Consider the following 20,880-nt stretch of genomic DNA (forward strand, 5'->3'; position numbering starts at 1 on the left):
CCAGCAGGCAGGAAAACACTCTTGAACAATTCTACAAACCTTCACCAGATGCTAACCCATGGGGAATGTTTTGATGTCGATATAGACCTCTATGTTGAATTGGAAAACATCCGTCACATTTTGCAACACAGAAAGCACTCTCCACTCCACGTTTTCCAATTCATTCATGACTCAGAGCTGAAGGACATTTTTCCTGATGTGTGGATACTTTGAGGATTCTGCTCAGACTGTCAGTCATGAGTGGTGAGTGCAGCTTTTTGAAAGATCAGGCTCATTAATCTTTGTTCGATGATGGCCAGTGAGAGACTGACATTGCTTGCTATTTTATCACTTGAAAATGACACTGGACAGCATTGGATCTCTCTAATGTTGTGCTTCAGTTCACGAAAGCAAAGACGAGAAAAGCAAGCTTTTGCGCCAAAGGACTAGGTTAACATTCTAAGACTGTTACCTACTGTCCACCCAATGTTGTTAGTTCAATTTCTTGATGTTAGTACATTTCAGTTATACTTAAAAGTAAAAAGTACAGATGTGGGGACCTGCATGAAAACCTCCTAAGCTTACTTTTACCAGCTTAGGTTAAAACTTCCCCAAGGTACAAACTATTTTACCTTTTGCCCTTGGACTTCCACTGCCACCACCAAACGTCTCACCGGGTTTATTTTTGAGAAAGAGTTGTGTGGAAATATCTTTCCCCCCAAAATCCTCACCAAAACCTTGCACCCCCCTGCCTAGGGAAAGCTTGATAAAAATCCTCATCAGATTGCATAGGTCACCACAGACCCAAACCCTTGGATCTTAAAAACAATGAAAAAAATTCAATTTCTTACAAGAAGAATTTTAATATAAGAAAAGGTAAAAAGAATCACCTTTGTAAAATCAGGATGGTAAATACCTTACAGGGTAATTAGATTCAAAACATAGAAAATCCCTCTAGGCAAAACCTTAAGTTACAAAAAGACACAAAGACAGGAATATCCATTCTATTCAGCACAGCTTAATTTTCTCAGCCATTTAAAGAAATCATAATCTAACGCATATCTAGCTAGATTATTTACTAAATTCTAAGACTCCATTCCTGTTCTGTCCTCGGCAAAAGCATCACATAGGCAGACTCAGACCCTTTGTTTCTCCCTCCCTCCAGCTTTGAAAGTATCTTTTCTCCTCATTGGTCATTGTGGTCAGGTGTCAGCGAGGTTATCCTAGCTTCTTAATCCTTTACAGGTGCAAGGGTTTTTCCTCTGGCCAGGAGGGATTTTAAAGGTGTATACCTTTCCCTTTATTTTTATGACAGCTGGTGTGCAGACAGATGCTGTATTTTCAACAGTTTTGCTCTATCGCTCAAATTGGGGAAGTGGGAACACTGAATACAGAAACTTTTGACATTAGATATCCTAGTGTATTGTGATAATAATACAAATCTTTAGACTCACATAAATAAAACCCCAGAAGATTAAATTCTTTTTCTGGCCAGACTGACTAGAGGCATGTTTTGTGTTGTTCTATGTCAATTTAGCAAGCAGGAGTAATGCGACCCAGATGTTTTAACAATGTTTTAACAATGGTTCAGGAAGCAACACAGGTATTGTCCAACTACCTGGTTGATCTCTTCCAACTGGCCAGCTGTGTGAGGGTGATGCACAGTGGATGCACAGGGTTGGAAATTAGGAGGTAAAACATCTCCTTCCAGAAACTGGATATGAACTGGGAGCCATGGTCTGTGGTAAGATGGTCAGGGAGGTGGAAGATATGTGTAACTAGAAGTCATGCAATTGGGAGATGTATGCATAGTAAAAAAAGGGGCCATTTTGGTGAGTTGGTCCACAATAGTCAGTATGGTGTTGCGGCCTTCAGATTTTTGTAGTTCCATTACAAAATCAAGAGTTATGCATGACCGGGGCCAGGAAAGGGTCTCAGATGGCATCAGGAGGTCAAAAGCAGTTTTTTATTCAAGCATAAATATCACAGGACCTGACCTAGGACCATACATCATCATACGTTTGTGACCACCAGAATGAGTGGCTACAATGCACAAAGTCTTGGGTTGCCCAAAATGACTTGCCAGGGGATATGTATGCACAGCACTTCCAGTCTTGAGGAACTGTCAGGGACATATAGGCAGTCATTATCATAGAGGAAGTTGTTGACCCAAGAATAGTGGCTAAGGTGGTACAGGGGAGACCCACCTTGGATGAAGTTCAGAGTTTAGAAAAAAAAGGATGGTTAGGGAGGGCTACTTGAAGCATGGCAAGGAAGTCTGAGGATACAGACCCACAAATGGAATGGTGTGGTTTTAATATGCCAGGTGATAGTTTTTTGGCATTAGTGGGTTCTGTATAGCATTCCCCTTCTGTGAGAGGGCTTCAATGAGTAATTACTTGTCTGTTATTTCATAATTGTGTTCGACTCGGGTGAGTTTTCATGAAAAATATGAACCTTGGATGCAAAAATATGAATCTCGTGCTGTGACCCCATTTCTTGGGATAGTACAATCCCGATGGCTACACCAGAGATGCCAGTTTCAAAGACAAAGTGTTGGTCAAGATCAGGGTGGACCAGCACCAGGACAGATGTGAAAGGTATCTTCAGCCATTCGCAGGCCTGGTGGGCCTTTGTCAGCCAATGAAACCTTGCAGGTTTGCAGAGGACGGCAGTTTTAGGGGCTCTGACCTTTGAGAAGTTTGGAATAAACCTCCTGTAAAAGTTGACAAACTCTATGACCATCTGAAAATCTTGGATGCTTCAAGGTTCAGCCCAATCCCAAACTGCAGATACCCTAGGAGGATCCATCAATAGTCCATCTGCTAACAGACTGAACCACCAAAATTCAGTGAATGATTGGTCGAATATGCACTTTTTGTTCAACTGCTGGAAAGTGGTGGGCCCCATTCCCAGGGAGCTCATTGAAGGACTGAGGGTCATAATCAATATGGATGGGCAAAGTGCTTCAACTCAAATATGAAGTCACTCAAATTTCAGTAAAAACTGGAGTTCATCTCACTCTTTTATGGGTGGATGGATGACTCGATCTTTTTCCCCCTTCCTTGCCCCTGATTTTAGCTTGACCCAGAAGCTGAAATTCTGGAACGAGGAAGGGCAAAAATTCAGTTCTTGCACTGTTTCTGACCTGAAATGAACATAGGTAAATCTAGAACTTCCTAGATCTATTTCAAGGTCAAAGAGGATGAAATAAGCTTTGAATAATCATCCAAATTTCTGCAGCAAAAGTTCCTTCCCTTCTTAGATAGAGGCAATCCAAGATGGTGGCCACAATCTGATGCATGTTGTTTTCCCATGACATTTGAGTCAGAAAATTAATATGGAATCAGTACAATTTTTCTGTGGGTAACTGATTATCTAAGGGCTGATAGACTGAGAAAGATTTTTTTCTTCTCTGGACTTACAAATAAGCTAGTTTAGGACTGGTCAATTGTGACTTTCTTTAAACTTTTATGAAGTAACTTTCCAGCAAGATGACTAGCTGTCAAAACTTCCATTGTTTTATATGTAAAACACTATTTATTCTATTACATAAGATATAGTATAAATATGGAAAAATGGAGGTCAAATTTGTTGTTGGTATCACCAATGTAAATCAAGAGTAATTCTACAACAATCAATGTATCCTGTAGAATTTGTCCTATTGTACAAGGGCATTATGTTATGGTTTCACAGATATAGATTATAAGGAAGGGTTAGAAAATTTGTCCTGGATATCATAGAAAGAAAGAAGACTAGATGAGTTTTCATAGAGCTGTATAGGATCTTAAAAGGAAAACGTGCTATTAATGTTTTTGAGTTAGAGACTAATTTAAACCAAGAGGTCATAGACTGAAGTCAAGAATTAAAATGACATGTAATCATTTATGTATAGGAGATTTCCAACTTGTAGCTATGGTAAAGAACTGACCAAGCAAGAGAAGCAAATATCATGAATTAGTTCACAGGTTATCTGGACCAATATTTAAAGAAAAAGCGACCCTTAAGTTATGATGACAATTAGCTTTATGCAGTTTAATAGATGAGATGTAGTTTGACTTGTATTTACTAGCTTTACTCAGACAGGTTTGGATAAATTAAATCTCTTATTATATGTTTCTGAAATGAATTTCTGACTCTTCAGATTACAGCCTGGAGAGGTACAATAGTAACACAATCAATATCTCTAAACTGCTCTTCCCACATCACTTTTTGCATTCCCAAAATAGCTGTGATTGTAAAGATCAGTGTACAAAGTTATTGTTCAGTCTGATCTGACAAAACCAATAAATTCTGGTGGGATCTTACTATCTTTATTTTCCAGCCACTCAAGCTGAAAGCAAAGCAAAAAAAACAAACAAACAAACAAACAAAAAACCAACCTGGAACTCAGGGCTAGAAATTTCAGGTTGCAGTGAAAAATTTAGTATTATCCTATTCATAACACCTTTTAGCTTCTTTTCTGTGACTAAACACAGTAATCCTGTGAGCTGATTGAACAACTGTACCATATTTTCAATGCTTCCTTATTCAGAACTGACCTAGTTCATTTTTTGTACGATTCCAGTTTAATAAAAAAACAGAGCGTCTTTTAGTTCATTATTTTTTATGTTCATGCTTTGACGAGAACATATAAAAAGTGGGCTTTATGAATCACTCAATCCCAAATGCAATGTAAAACTAATGAGTACATTAACAGTAAGTGGGCATTTAATCTGTCAAAAGCCTAGTAGCTGGTATAAAATTGTGAAGGCTTAGAAAATGCACCTGGCAAACAAGAACTCTTTAAAAAGTAAAAACAGCAAAAGCTAGCCAAAATCACAAGCCAAAGGAGAACGTACCAATGTTACAGGCTGTTGTTTTCAAATGGCTGGTCCAGTGTATTGAAAGGCTCCCACTCTTATTCACTGTCAGTCTTGTTTCTTTGTAGTCTTCCAGATGATATGAATGATACCCACTTACACTGCTTGCAAGAAAGTTATATTTCTGTTGAGACTCATTTCTTGGCTTTAAAATTCAAAAGATACATTTCATAATCATGATGCCGAAATGCCATATAACAAATTATCTAATATGCAACTATATGTAAGGGGACTGTTGGTCCCTTACTAAAACTCAGTGGGGGATATTTGGTTGATTAACTCCCAGTACCAAAAGAAAGGGGAAGGGCTGATAGGAAATCAGGACCCTGAGACTGACAGTCCCCAGGAAGCAGGTCAGTGCTGGGAGCAGAGCAACAGAAGCAGCCCAGAGAGCAGACCTGCACTCGGAAGAATGCAACCAGAGCCAGAGAAGCCAGAAAAGCAGCCCAGGAGACTGGAGGCACAGCAACGGCTGTGCTAGGGCTGGAGCTGTGGCTGGAGTTGGAGCAGTCTGGAGCAAAGTGCAGTGAGCAGCTGAGGACAGCAAGGTGGGACCCTGGGTAGCAGGCCCAGTGCAGGGAGATGCCCCCAGCCAAAGGCCTTGCAGGCCAGATTTGGAGGGGGATCATAACCCTGACAGGGTGGGGCTGACACTGTGAAGAAGGGTCCTGCCTCCTAGAGCCGCAATGCATGTGGCCACCGCCATAGCAAGTGTCCATCCCGCAGCATCCCTGCAGCCAAGGCCTGAGAAGGAAGCCTGGGACATGTGATGAACAGACTATGAACCTCCCTTACATTCCAGAGACCACTGGTTGTGATGTCCCTGTGCCACAGAGCGGGGTGATGTGTTTTCCTTTAACCTTTCCCATTTTTTCCTTATTTTTTTTTAAAAATTGATTGCTGCTTGATAAATTGTATTTACGTTGAACTGTATGTAATGATCAGTGGGTCAGCAAAATGTCCAGTGCACCCTGGAGTGTGGACACTCTAGCTCCTATCCTAAGTGACCACAACAAGGTTGGGGTCCGAGGAATCCTGGGCACAGCCTTGTTGGTGATATGAGGACTCTGCCACACAGGAGAGTGGAAGGGGAGCCATTGAGGTCAGGCAGGCCTCTGGGTAAAGGAAGTGGGAATAAGACCTAAGATCCTTTCACTAGCCCATTTCACCAGGGTAGTGCATAAGCCTGGAAAGTTCCCCACAATAGCGGGAACTTTCTCCTACTTACGTATGAATCCACTACCCTGTCTGAAGTGCATGGATTCTGAGGGGTTACTGAACCTTCAAGGTCTATAACATTTTCAGCTGGCATAGTTCAAAGGGACCTGTCAGCTGGAAGGAGCTGAAAATGGACACAAACCAAGAAAGACGTGTGGCTTTATGTAGCTATTGAATAAGGACCCTCTCATTGTGGTATATGGTGGGTTTTTGTAGAGATTTTTTGCTTATCGCTCAGCATCAGTTAGGTGAGGAGAGTGTTTTGAGCAGGCATTTGTGAGAGACCTTTGAAGAATCAAAACTGAGTGGAAAATTGAGAGCAGGAGACCCTGTGACATTGTATTGCACACTTTATTTTAGTATCAAGGGCTACATCACACACCGCCAAAAAGAAACCTTCTGCTTGTTTATTTCTTAAACATCAGTTAAGAATTAGCTTCAGTTTGACCAATTTTAACCAAAGACCTCAGTGAAAAATAGCAGAGAGTCTGAAACCCACAACACAAGCCTGAAAGATTTTTATGCCTAGAGCAATAGCTATAGGTTCAAAATTATAGGGGAGGGTGGGGGTTAGGAGTTGTAAGACCAGAAATCAGCAACATGGAGGTAAATGGAGAAATAATGAAGAAGCATACTGATGAGCTGACACCAGATAAAAGTGAAAGAGGAGAAGGAATTACATGAGGACCATGTAATTTCTAAGGAAGAAAACATTTATCCTCTTCACTGGCCTGAGGGCTTATGACACTAATGACAAAGTGGATGTAGAAACTCAATCTAAAGCTTAAAATGTGACTGTAGAAATGGAATCTGTAAAAGGTGAATGAGGACTGGAGGAGCAAGTGACAACTCTTCTTCTTAAAACAACCACAACAAAATCATAAGCCTCTGAAAACACTAAAAAGTTGTTACAGGTTGATTTGCTGCCTGACATACTGATTCTATTACTGATTTATTTTCCCTAATTAAACCTCTGAAATTTGGTAGGTCCTTGTCCCAAGATCAGGCCCACTATTATCAGAATTATGGTTTAGTTGGAGGCCCCAATGTGCACCATTAAAACACTCACACTTAGGAACCACACAATATTTATAATAGTTTCTTAATACCGTTAGCAAATTCACAAACGTTTTAACTTGGCCTGTCACGTAGAGATAATACAGAATGAGCTGAGCATCCACATACTTATACCACCTTTGCAAAACAACCTGAAGTGTTAGTTATCATCTTCCTCTCATCCCCCTCACCATCATCACCAGTGATCACTATTCTGATGTGTCATAGAATCATAGGGCTAGAAGGGACCAAAGAGGTCATGCTATTTAACCCCCTGCCAAGATTTAGACATCTCCCAAGCTCCCAAAAGCTACATCTCTCAAGGCACACAAGCTGGGATATAACTTTTATAATGTGCTATACTGACTACTCCAGGAATCAGGAACCTTTGACACGCAGTGGATCAGGGAAATCCACTAGCAGGCTGGGATGGTTTGTTTACCTGCACCGTCCACAGGTTTGGCCAATCGCAGCTCCCACTGGCTGCGGTTCACCGTTCCAGGCCAATGGGGACTGCGGGAAGTGGTGGCCAGCACATCCCTCGACCCATGCTGCTTCCTGCAGCTCCCGTTGGCCTGGAATGGCAAACGGCTGCCAGTAGGAGCTGCAATCGGCCGAACCTGTGGACGCTGCAGGTAAACAAACCATCCCGGCCTGCCAGCAGATTTCCCTGATGGGCCGTGTGCCAAAAGTTGCCAATCCCTGGACTACACTATGCCTAATGCTTATTCAGTAGGGATTTCAGGCCCTTTTCCTTATTTGTAGTTCCTCACCCTACTAATGTTGGGGTGCCCTTCTCCCATAAGTTATTAATCCTTTTACCTTGAGCTAATTAACAAATATGTTAATTTACTGACCATGAGAGAAGGATGGTGATGTAATTCTTTTATTGGACCAATTTCTGTTGGTGAGAGAAACAAGCTTTTAAGCCACACAGAGCTGCTGAAGAAGAACTTTGTGTGGCTTGAAAGCTGGTGTCTCTTACCAACAGAAGTTGGTCCAATAAAAGATATTACCTCATCCGCCTTGTGTCTCTAATATCCTGGGACCAACAAGGCTACACTACAAAATATATAATTAGTTACCATAGCATTCTTGTGGTCAGACATCTGCTGATATCCCTAACTTAAAATATCCCAAGCTGATATAAACTAGCATCTTGTGGTTATTTGTCAACAGTTTAGTGATTATAGCATTTAAATTTCAAAAGCATCCAATTTATGTTACAATTACATGAAAAGAAATTCTAAAAGGTAAAAATCTTGAAATAAGCTGTTTTTTTCCTTCCCCTTCAGATAAAGATATATTTGTTCTCTGCTGATGGTGGTCCCTCTCTTATCTATGAGCAGGGGCCACAGAGGTTGTTGCTAACCAGAAACATTAATAATCTCCAACGGAAATAAATGCAGGTAGAGAGAGAGAAGAACTTGGCAATGGCAAGCTCATGCCAAACCCACACAGGGTTTGTGTAGGGTTTAGACAAAGAACACATGTACGCTTGTGACTGACTATTGTCCCTGACTGCTTACAGTGAAAGAATGTCTTTGGGTGAAGGCTCTATTCATAGAATCATAGGACTGGAAGCACCTTGAGAGGTCATTAAATGCAGTCCCCAGCACTCAAGATAGAACTAAGTATTATCTAGACCATCCCTGACAAGTGTTTGCCTAACCTACTCTTAAAAATCTGCAATGATGGAGATTCCACAACCTACCTAGGCAATTTATTCCAGTGCTTAACCACATTGACAGGTTTTCCTAATGTCCAACCTAAATCGCCATTGCTGCAATTTAAGTCCATTGCTTCTTGTCCTATTCTCAGAGGTTAGGGAAAACATTTTTTCTCCGTCCTCATTGTAACAATCCTTATGTACTTGACACCTGTTATCATGTCCCCTTCTCAGTCTTCTCTTTTCCAAACTAAAGAAACCCAATTTTTTTCAATCTTCCCTCATAGATCATGTTTTCTAGACATTTTATCATTTTTCATGTTTTTCTCTGGACTTTCTCCAGTCTGTCCACATCTTTCCTGAAATGTGACACCCAGAACTGGACATAATATTTCAGTTGAGACCTAATTAGTGCAGAGTAGGCCACAAGAATTACTTTCTATGTCTTGGTTACAACATTCCTGCTAATATATCCCAGAATGATGGGGATGGGGGGTTGCAACAATATTACACTGTTAACTGATATTTAACTTGCAGTATGACCCCCAGATTCTTTTCTGCAGTACTCCTTCCTAGGCAATCATTTCCCATTTTGTATATGTGCATATGTATATGTGCAACTGATTTTTCCTTCGTAAGTGGAGTACTTTGCATTTCTCCTTATTGAATTTCATCTTATTTACTTCAGACCATTTCTCCAGTTTGTCCAGATCATTTTGAATTTTAGTCCTATCCTCCAAAGCACTTGCAACCCCTTCCATCTTGGTATTGGTATTGTCTGCAAACTTTATAAGTGTACTTTCTATGTCATTTTCTAAATCAATGTTGAAGATATTGAACAGAAACCCTGCGGGACCACACTCATTTTGCCCTTCCAGCATGACTGTGAACCACTGATAACTACTCTCTGGGATTAGTTTTCCAATCAGTTATGTACCCACTTTCTAACTTCATTTAGGTTGTGTTTCCCTAGTTTGTTTATGAGAAGGTCATGTGAGACAGTATCAAAAGCCTTACTAAAGTCAAGATATACCACATTTACCATTTCTACTCTATGCACACAGCTTGTTACTCTGTCAAAGAAAGCTATTAGATGGTTTGACATGATTTGTTCTTGACAGTTCCACGCTATTATTTATCACCTTATTATCTTCTAGGTGTTTGCAATTTGAGTTTCAAATCATTGAAAATCTTCTGGTTAAGCCAGGGTGGTCTCATGCCATTCTTCCTATCTTTCTAATGCAGTGGGATAGTTTGTTCTTGTGCCCTTAATAATGTGTCTGAAAAACTGCCAACTCTCTTGAATTGCTTTTCCCTTTAGACTTGCTTCCCACCAACTCCCTGAGTTTGCTAAAATCTGCCTTCTTGAAAACTATTATCTTTATTGTGCTGTTTTCCCTCCTACCATTCCTTAGAATCATGAAATCTACCATTTCATGATCACTTTCACCTCACCTGTCTTCCACTTTAACGAGTTCCTCCCTATTTGTCAAAATCAGCTTTAGAACAGCCTCTCCCATTGTAGCTTTCTCCACCTTCTGAAATAAAATTATTGCCCCAATACATTTCAATAACTTGTTGGATAATCTGTGCCCTGCTGTATTAGTTTCCTAACAGATATCTGGTAGCTGAAGTTCTCTATCATCACCAAGTCCTGTGCTTTGTCATTCACTTCTTCTTCCTGGTTAGGTGGTCTGTAGAAGACCCCTACCAGGACATTACCTTGTCTTTTACTCCTTTTATCCTTGCCAGACTTTCAACAAGTCTGTCACCTATTTCCATCTCAGCCTCAGTTCAAGTACATACATTTTTAATATATAAGGCAACACCTCCTACTTTTTCCCCATCTGTCCTTCCTGAGCAAGCTGTACCCTTCTATACCAATATTCCAGTCATGTGTATTATCCCACCAAGTCTCTGTAATGCCATCTCTGTCATACTTGTGTTTATTAACTAGCATTTCAAGTTCTTCCTGCTTATTCCCCATACTTCTTGCATTAGGGTACAGACATCTAAGATACTGATTTGATTTCCCCCTATGTTCTCTCTTGTCTCTCCCTTATCCCTGCTATAACAGCCCATGCTCCCCACAAATTCTAACCCTTCTCCCAGGTTTCCATGTTTTTGACTTAGTGTGGGCATTTCACCTGCAACTGTCAAACCTAGTTTAAAAGGTTAGCAAGTCTGTATCCAAATATACTCTTCCCCTTCCTTGATAGGTGGACTCCATGTCTGCTTAGAAATCCTTCTTCCTGGAACAGCATCCCGTGGTCAAGGAACCTGAAGCTTTTCTGGTGACACCATCCTCATCTACAGATGCATCTGTCTCTGCCTGTGCCCCTATCTGTGAACTGAAGGATTGCAGAGAACACTATCTGTGCCCTCAGCCCTTTCACCCTTACTCCCAGAGCACTGTAGTCACTTCTGATCTGCTCATGGTCATACCTCAGAGTATCATTAGTGTCTACATGGATGAGTAGCATGGGGTAGTAGTCAGAGGGCCAGATGATCCTTGACATTTCCTCTGTAACATCTTGGAAAGGGGCCCCTGACAGGCAGCATACTTACAGAGATGCCATGACTGGCTGACAGATGGATGCCTCCATCCCCCTCAGAAGTCACCAATCACCATTACCCTACATTTCCTCCTGGAAGTGGTGGCTGTGATCCTCCCAGCCTTGGGGGTTCATGGCTCCTCCTGAGAGTGTGATTCCTCATTGCTTGTTTTCAGGGCAACATAATAGTTCCTCATCACTGTGGTGGGTGGATTGGGAGTAGGTGTGGAGCACTCCCTGCTGCCAGAATTAACCAGCAGCAGCAGTGTCCTCCCTGTGACAGAGCCATATCCTTCTCCCCTGGTGGCATGTCAGCAGTCCTCTCTAGCTGGATAGCATCCTCAGCCTTGGATGTTTCCACATGAATACTCTCAATAAATCCCTCATGGGCACGGATCCTCCTCAGCCTAGCGACCTCCTCCTGTAGTTCTCCCACCTGCTTCCTGAGATATTCCACTAGCAGACACCTTTCACACTGGTTGGTCCCCCAAATCTGGATTTCTAAGAATGAGAATTGCAGGCCACAGTTTCCACAAACCTAAACCAGGACACTTCTGTGACTTCATTGCCTTCAATGAGTAGATGTAACTGAATGGAATTTAGTTAACCCCTATGTTGGTTCACAAGATGGAATAGAATCCAGATCATTCTATCAGGCTGTTTTGGCTCAGCAGTGCCAAAGGGAAGCCATAAAAAATTCAACTTATTTTAATCTCGTTTTAATCACTAAAATGACTCTAAATACACCAAAGGAACAGCTCTGTGGAGTAAGATGATGCCATTTTTACATAGTAATTTTTAGAGTTAGAACTACACTTCAAGATGTCTAATATTATAGGACTAATGCTGTTAGTAAGGACTACCAGTAAGTAAGAACAACACAATATGGCTCATAGATTGTTTATATTTGTAATGTCATCCTTTTAATCAATTTATGGCTTCTTTCCCATTCTTTAATATTTCAGCTTCACTTCAACATTTCATTAACTATATTCTCTTTTTTATGGGAAGATACCCTAGACTAGAGTCATGTGTATTATCCCTCACCTAGTCCAATGAGGTCAGATTAAGTTCCCAGTTATATCTACATAAATCAATTAAACACATTGACTTCAGTGAGTTGCCACTGAAGTCAATGTAGTTGCTGTTTTTACACCAGTGTAACTGAGTGCAAAATTTTGCTTTATATCATTATCACAATGATGTTTCCATAAAAGTCCTTCCCTATGACAACAATAACATGCATTGGCACTCATGGTATATAGATCTATTTCTCCACTATGAACTTGAAACATGTTATCAAATTCAGCCTTGTAAAATAGTCATAAAAATTACCAGCTCAGATACAAAATCTCCTCACCCATGCTTTACATGATGATAATAATAAAAAAAATCACTGTGTTTATTCACCCATCAGAAAAACCGCTCCCCCCTGGTTGCAAGAGTGATGAGTAGAAGTTTCCAAGGCTGAACTAATTAATCTAAGTTAATTATAGCTTGAGGAATGTTACCATAATCATATATGTGTTAGATTTCACTTGATTCTGTTTGCACTTTTTAAAATGATACTTTTGGAAATAGTGTTTCTCTTTCATTTGGATCTTTCCTTTGCTGTTTTGGTCTGCACAGTAAAAATGTATAGGACTAACTCCTGATGCTCCTTTCCCACAGATGCAGAGTCTAGTCAGAGCTCCCCAGACTTTGCAGCTGCAGAGCAGTAGTTGGATCCCGAGGGGAGAGGGTTCACTGGGTAGAAAGTATGTCATGCTAGTCAGTAAGGTTGCCAGACATTCAGTTTTCAACTGGAACACCCAGTCAAAAAGGGACCTTGGTAGCTCTGGTCAGCACCGCCGACCAGACCATTAAAAGTCCAATCCACAGCTCAGCAGGGACCTGGGGCTAAGACAGGCTCCCTACCTGCCCTAGCTCCACACGGCTCCTGGAAGCGGCCACCAGATCCTTGTGGCCCCTAGGTGCATGGGCAGCTAGGGAGGTTCCATATGCTGCCCTCACCCCCACTCCCTGCCCCAGCCCAGTGAAAGTGAGCATGAAGGAGAGAGAGTGATGGAGGGAGGGGGAAATGGAGCGAGTGAGGGCGGGGCCTCGGGGAAGGGGAGGGCAGGGGTGTTCTGTTTTGTGCCATTAGAAAGTTGGCAACCTTCAGTCATCCAGCTCCATCTTCTTTGCAGAGACTCCATATTTCCTATGGAATATTCTAAAAGGATGCGATGGAAGCCTCGTCACTTGAGACATTCAATAATAGATTGAACAACACGCTTGAAACTGCAGTTACTCACAGAGATAGACTAATAGGACTTTTCCCTCTCTGAGCTCTATGATTTTTGTTTGTAATGGACTTATTAGTAGAAATCTATATATTTTGTATCTATTTAAGTACACAATAGACCACCTTTAAATCTAATAGAGAAGAATCCTGCATAATTGGGAGTTGGGATAATTAAGAAACAATAGGCAGGAAGGGGTGGCCCTAGACTAGCTGCCAGCAATTGGTCCCCTAGGTGCCCCCCATGCAATCTGTGCCCCTGACCCGCAAACCCCAAGGGCAGATCTAGACTGAGATTTTTGGTAAACTGGGAAACATTTTTCCCCTTTTTTTCCTTTTATTGTTTTTTAAGTATTTTTTTTTAAACAGAGGGTTAATTATTCGGTTTGTTCGTCCGTCTGTCTGTCCAACCAACGTTTCTGAGATCAGATAAAATAGAGACAAAAATTTTCAGAATAGATTTGTACACAACAGCTAGATGATATTTCAGTCTGATTTCAAATAAAAATGCATTAAAATTTTAATTATAATTTTTATTATTACAAATCCAAAATCATCCATTATGCTATCCTGCTTCAACTGCCATTACCACCACATCCAATATAGAAAGAAATAAGAAAACTCTTCAATGAACTTTAACCTGTATTTACAAAACATTCTAAATAAAAAAACACTTGCTCTTAAAACATGAGTTTTCTTGCTTTAAGTTTTGAAAATTCAGTCACTAATTCTTTTAGATCCAGTTTTCCAGCTATTTCACACTCTATTGACATTGTGGCAAGTCCAACAAGTCTCTCTTGCACCATTGTTGAACACAGATATGTTTTTATCAATTTTAACTTTGAGAAGCTACGTTCCCCACTAGATATGGAAACTGGCAAAGTTAAAAGAATGCATAGAGCTATAAAAATGTTTGGAAAACTGTCTGTGAGTTTATTTTCACAAACTTCAGAACTTATTCAGGAGTGGAATGTTCCTTAAGTCGTCTTGAAAAAGCCTGAAGCTCACTACTCAAATCTGAAGCATCAATGTCTTTTGAATTTTCATGCTTCAATGCCAACTCCAGTTTTATACAAAATTCTCTGATCTGTTTTGCTGTTTTATTTTGCAAGCTATGGATATGATATAGAAAGCCAAATACTGACTCTAGCTGCTGCATCTGTTGAAATCTTTCGTCAACTGAGTGAATAGCAATATCAAGGACTGTGAAGCAGACATTCACTTTGAACCTTTGTTTTGTGTTCTGAATGGGCATCCTTCATATGAAAACTGCTGTTTCTTTTGCTGAATGCAAACTGGCTCTGGTTCAAATTCTGTTGGAAAGTTTATTTCTTCAGCAAGCTCAAGAGAATCTACCAATGTTCTTTCAAACCCTTCATCACTTCTGAATTTCTCCAGAATATTTTTAGTTTGCTGCAGTTTTTGAATAGTAGAATGTATGTTCAAGTTCTTTTCCTGAGCTGCTTACTAGTGAGGTTAATCTTGAAAAGGATATTATACCACAAAATGAGTGAAGTCACAAATTTGAACTTGGAAAGGTCATTTGCAAGAGCTTCTGCATCTGAACATGCCATATTGCCAGATGATCCAGTAAAGGTAGTATCATCAGAAATTTCAATTAGGTCATCATAAATGTTTCCAACTTCATAGCGAAGAGGCTTCAAAGCATCAATGTGACTTTCCCATCTTGTCTGACTAACTGGTTTCACAGTTAGAGAATTCACAGGGCGAATCAGAATCTCCCAATGGCATGTTGATCTTGAGAAAAACAAATAAAGCCATTGCACCAGGTCAAAGAAACTGCTTGCCTCCAAACAGCATCTAGCAGCATCATTGACAACCAAATTCAGAAAATGCACACTGCAAGGAACAAAAAAGGCCCAAGCATTGATTTCCATCATTCTCCTTTGCACATCATTGTCTTTACCCTTCATATTACTCCCATTATCATAGCCTTGGCCCCATATATTTTCAACAGATAATGACATTGTTTCAAGCTCTTGCAGAATAGTTTCGGTCATAAATGCTCCAGTCGTCTCCTTCAGTGGTATGAAACCCAAAAAATGTTCCTTTATGAGCTCTTCAATATTATCTTCATCTGCAGACTTTTCCATATCCACAAAATTGAATGATCATCATCATTTGTTCAACATGACTCACATTTGATGTACAGTCCAGTATTATTGAAAAGTATTTGCAGAATGGTAGCTTCTACAATGTTCTTTTTAATGGCATTTGCTAGGATTTTAATCAGTTCATTCCACATATTTTTTCCTATGTAATGAACCTGTGTTTCATGATCAGTTATTTTATGTAGATGCTCCTTCACGAGTGGATCAAACAAAGCTAGGTATTCAACAAATTTTTAAAAAGTTTCCATTACCTGGAGTGTATAATTTTTCAATTTTGCCCACCGAGAACTTTCACTAAAGCAATCAGATGCTCCAATATTTGTTGCCAATATTCTTCTTTTTCTTTGATCACACGTAAATTTTCTTCATCAATAGTTTTTCCTTTCAATCATAATTCAAGTTCTTTCCTATTTTGAAAACATTCCAAATGTTCTGTACTTCTTTCATGTGAAGAGAGAAATGAAGGTATGTTTTTCCAGTTCTTCGGGCCATTTTCAGTAAGAGATGTACTAATTGCTTGATTTCTAAACAACTTGCAGAAAAAGCAAAACACAGAGTCCTTCAACACTGAATATTGTAACCAGTTTCGATGAATTTCTTTCCCATTAATGAGTTTCCTCTTGTAATGCTGAGCAGAGATTTTTCTTTTATTTCCATCCTTAGGGAAGGGAAATTCATGAACTTGTTCGGGCCCATGTTTCACAAGAGTTTGCCACACACTCTCATCACATCTGGGCCATGAAGCTGGGTCCCCATTCTGTAACTTGTTTGTAACTTCCTCATCCTTTCTTCCTTCTACTTCATTTACTTCAATTTCTTCATGTGTCTCTGAAGGTGAATACATTTTCTTCACTTCCATATCAGTCTGATGTTGTGAGCTGCCTTCATCTAGAAGTAAGTTTCCATCATTTGAGTTTCCAAACTGCTTTTTTGTGGATGTGAGCTAACCTCATCTCAAAGTAATATACCTTCATCTTGATGTTCCAAACTGCTTCCATGCAGATGTGAGCTAACCTCCTCGCCAAGTAAAATTTCTTTATCTGGATGTTGTGAACTGCTTTCATCTTTATTTGGATTAAAGAGAAGATATTTCCGGAAAGACCCCTGCTGTTTCGCTTGGTCCTTTTCTTTCTCAGCCTTTCATTTACAATACTCAGCTCCTGAGGGTTTTCTTTTTTCCTCTTTCTGCCATGGGGCATTTGAATATTGTTATTACTGTGCTCCCGACTGCAAGCATTATAGCATTAAGGATGGCTGACACACCACGTGGTTGGTGATTTAAACCACATTGCAGCCATCCCAACACATCTTTTCACTGCTTAAAGGTTCAATGATTAATAACATTCACTCACTTACCTATTAAAACGGTTAGTTACAGTGTTTAACGGAAAAAAAAATGACCTTTTTTGACACTATAACTCAACACCAGTTGTTTGGAAAGTAATCCCCTTCCACATGGTTACCCACTTGGAGTGTGACATCATCACTTTTGTAGTCTAGTAAGCGTTAACGCTGTTACTTTTCTTTTATGGACCTTATTTATTACATGTGAACCAGATATAACAAAGAAAAGTTCATAACTATACAGCTCGATAATAACACTAAGATTTAATAATGCTTAAAGATACTCACATTTTGGATTTATAATGCTGAAAGATGTTATTCTTTATTCTTTGGCATCAAAAAACACAATTTTCCACAGTATTCGCTTGATTCTTAACCATCTACCTGCGACATTTGTTAAAATGACCATTTGACATGTATCAACTCACAATAGCTCCACTCTACATGAATTTCCAGCTATGTGACCCTAATGTATATTCAAGTTAGGTGCCACTAGCATTGCAGCTCTTGCCACTGTTGGATGTGTATAATTGTGGCTGAGTTATTGCTTATCAAAATTGTGGAGTGGGTCATCTTGACCCTATGTCACAAACTGAAAAAAATGGCTAAAATATTAATTTTTGCAGTAAATAAAAAATTTGGCATATTAATAAATTGCCAGAAATGTATAGAAATGAATTATAATTAATATTCCCTCCGTACGTGCACAGGAATTGAAATAATGACATCTTCATTATTTTATTTGTATATTGTTTCATCTTTTTCATTTTTTTTATTTGATTTTTTTCCTCAAATTTGGCACCCTATTAAACTTGGCACCCTAGGCAACTGCCTAGTTCGCCTATGTGCATGGGCCGCCTCTGTAGACAGGGGATATACAGAAAAGGGTGATATCATTAATTCTGAAATGGGGGTTTGGTTAGTGTGTGTGTGTGGGGGGGGTAATCAGATTCTTATTATATTTAAAGATCAGACTATTCAGCATAAAATTGAATTCTACCTAACTATGACAAAGTGTATGTATACTACCAACCAGAGAATGAACAAACAGATTAAATTCGTTCACTGGGGCAAGAGAAGAGTCTGGTCCTACCATAAAGATTTCTATAGTTGCCAGGCTTAAAGCAAAGGGTCTTCAGCTTTAGGGGCTACAGTGCAGCCCAGGGTCTTGGGCTAAAGGGGGCCCGCAGGCCGGATGCAGCCAACTGCTTCTTTTCATCCAGCCCTTGGCAAGTCTCCGCACTGCGGACCAGACACTGGTGGCCAAGCCGCATCGACCCTTCCCCCCGGGGCTGGAGCTGCAAGCACCAGCTCGCCGATGTGCCCCAGCAGCCCCTAGGCAAGGGGCATTCAGGAAACCTCTGCATGCTGCTCCCGGCCCCAGCCCTGGGTACCACGGCCAATGGGAGTTGCGGGGCGGCACCTGCGGGCACGGGCAGTGAGCACTGTGCAGAGTGGCCTGGACCCTCTGCCTAGTGACCAGACATGTAGCCATCTCAGGGAGCAGAGCAGCCTGGAGCCAGGGCAGGGCGGGATCCTGCCTTAGCCCTGCTGCACCGCCAACCAGAAGCTGCCCCAAGGAATCACCTCCTGGCATGAGCCTCCACTCCACACACCCTCCTGCACCCCAACTCCGTATCCCAGCCCAGAACCCCCTCCAGCACCCAAACTCCCAGAGCCCGCACCCCGAACCTCCTGCTATACCCTAATCCCCTGGCCCATCCCTGTCCCCACCCCAGAGCCCATCCCCCCCAGCTGGAGCTGCACTCCTCCCCCTGCCCTGAGTCTACTCCCCCACTCCAAACCCCCAGGAGCCCAACAAATCTAATAGTCCCTGGCCACAGGAGAGTTAATCCAGCCCTGGAGAGCTGGGTTCAATTTGAGCCTCTGCTACAAAATTCCTCTGTGACTTTGGGCAAGTCACTTGAAGTCTCTGTGCCTCAGTTTCTGATTTTTAAAATTGGGAAAATAATCTTTCATTTCTCCCTTCTTCTGTTTGTCTTGTGTATATAGATGATAGGCAGGGACCATCCTATCATGTGTTTGTACCTACTTTGCATAACAGGGACTGCTAGAAATCTAATAATAATAAAATTCAATGATCTCCAGATTTTTTAAAAGGTTTAAAATTCCTTCAGTACCATTAGAGTTGAATAGAAAAGGCTGATGACTAAGAAGAAAACAAAGCTGCTCAGTTTGCCATTTAATATACTGTTTGAGGAGAAGCATTGATTTAATTCAAATTCACTTAAATGCATTATCTATGAGTCCCTTGACATTATGTACATGCATGGCAAACCTCCCAGTACTGATAAATTGAAAAGAAATGTTTCTTTCATCTAGTTGGTAGTCTGAGGTGTCAAGATTTCTGCTTCAGTGCCGTGCTGAGGATAGTTTCAATGCACTAGCAAAACAATGTAATGCTTTACAACTCAGCCAGGCATTGACACAACACTTTAGAATAAGTCTTGAGACTACTAAAAGGAAGGATTAAATAAACGTTCTGAATATCTATAGAACTATTAGAAAAATGCCTACATATTGTTTGGTTCCACATGTGCATTGTTCCTTATCTGGCTGTATTCTCTTGCTTCTATAAGAGATGTAGCACATTTGTTAAAAAATGTCAAATTACAGATTTCACAGATGGCGATGAAATATTTTATGATATAGCAGTACATAAAACTCATTTAGAAAGAGGGTCATTCATTAAATAAAATCTCAAAAATAAGCAAGGATGTATTTTAGATCTAAAAGCCGTAAAGCAACAAATGCTATTAGGTAAATACATTTAAAAATACTGATATGAAAATGGAAACAAATTGTTCAATTATGCCACAGAAGTCCAAGAGGATAAGAAGATGCAATAAATGGGGTATTCTAGCCAAGACATTAGAAGTTGTATCCTTGTAAAAAAAAGGCATCGTAATGCCTGACCTTTCACTTCTAGACACCTTACTTCCACAAGGATGTATAGAGAAGTGTAACTGAAGTTATGAAGCCTTTTGGTTGTGAAAATAGGTTGAAGAACTACTGTGTGGAAAAGAAAAGGGTTCAGAGGATCATTTTGGTCATATAGAGCCTGATCTGAATTCCGTTGAAATAATCATAGAATCATAGAAGATTAGGGTTGGAAGAGACCTCAGGAAGTCATCTGGTCCAACTCCCTGCTCAAAGCAGTAACAACACCAACTAAATCATCCCAGCCAGGACTTTGTCAAGCCAGGCCATAACATTTATGTCAAGCCCATAAACATCCAAAGACTCCAAACATTTAGGCAAGGCAATAGTTGACTTATGCAGCAAGAGAAGAACTCCTGGACACTGTTAGAAATGAAGAAAAACAACCCAAAGGGTAAGTTAAATACGAGTCTTTTTTTCCCTTGGAGTGCAATAAAAGTTTGGAATTCTCTGCATCTAGAAGTCATAGAAGAATCCACTTAGCTAAGATTCAAGAGTAAAAACTGTCAATTGCATCAGCAGTACTTTTGGAATTATATTTCTTTGTCACAAGCAGGGCCAGCCCCACTCCATTTGTTAAACTTTTGAATACTTTACAGTGCCCCAAACCTCAGTTCCCCCCAAACCCAGCACCCAAGATGATCACCTAAGTCACCTGCCCCTAAATCCGGCCCTGGTCACAGGAATGGAATGATCATGTTAACCCTTCTACACCAGTGATTCTCAAACTAGGGCTGCCGCTTATTCAGGGAAAGCCCCTGGTGGGCCGGGCTGGTTTGTATACCTGCCGCATCCGCAGGTTCGGCCAATTACAGCTCCC

General features: G+C 40.6%; 1 pseudogene; it reads right to left on the reverse strand.

Annotated features, from left to right (window-relative positions):
- Positions 1-14,578: 14,578 nt before the first annotated feature.
- On the reverse strand, positions 14,579-15,982 carry LOC119850420 (annotated as a pseudogene).
- Positions 15,983-20,880: the final 4,898 nt, after the last annotated feature.

The sequence above is a fragment of the Dermochelys coriacea genome, chromosome 2, assembly GCF_009764565.3.
Source record: "Dermochelys coriacea isolate rDerCor1 chromosome 2, rDerCor1.pri.v4, whole genome shotgun sequence".
NCBI lineage: Eukaryota > Metazoa > Chordata > Testudines > Dermochelyidae > Dermochelys > Dermochelys coriacea.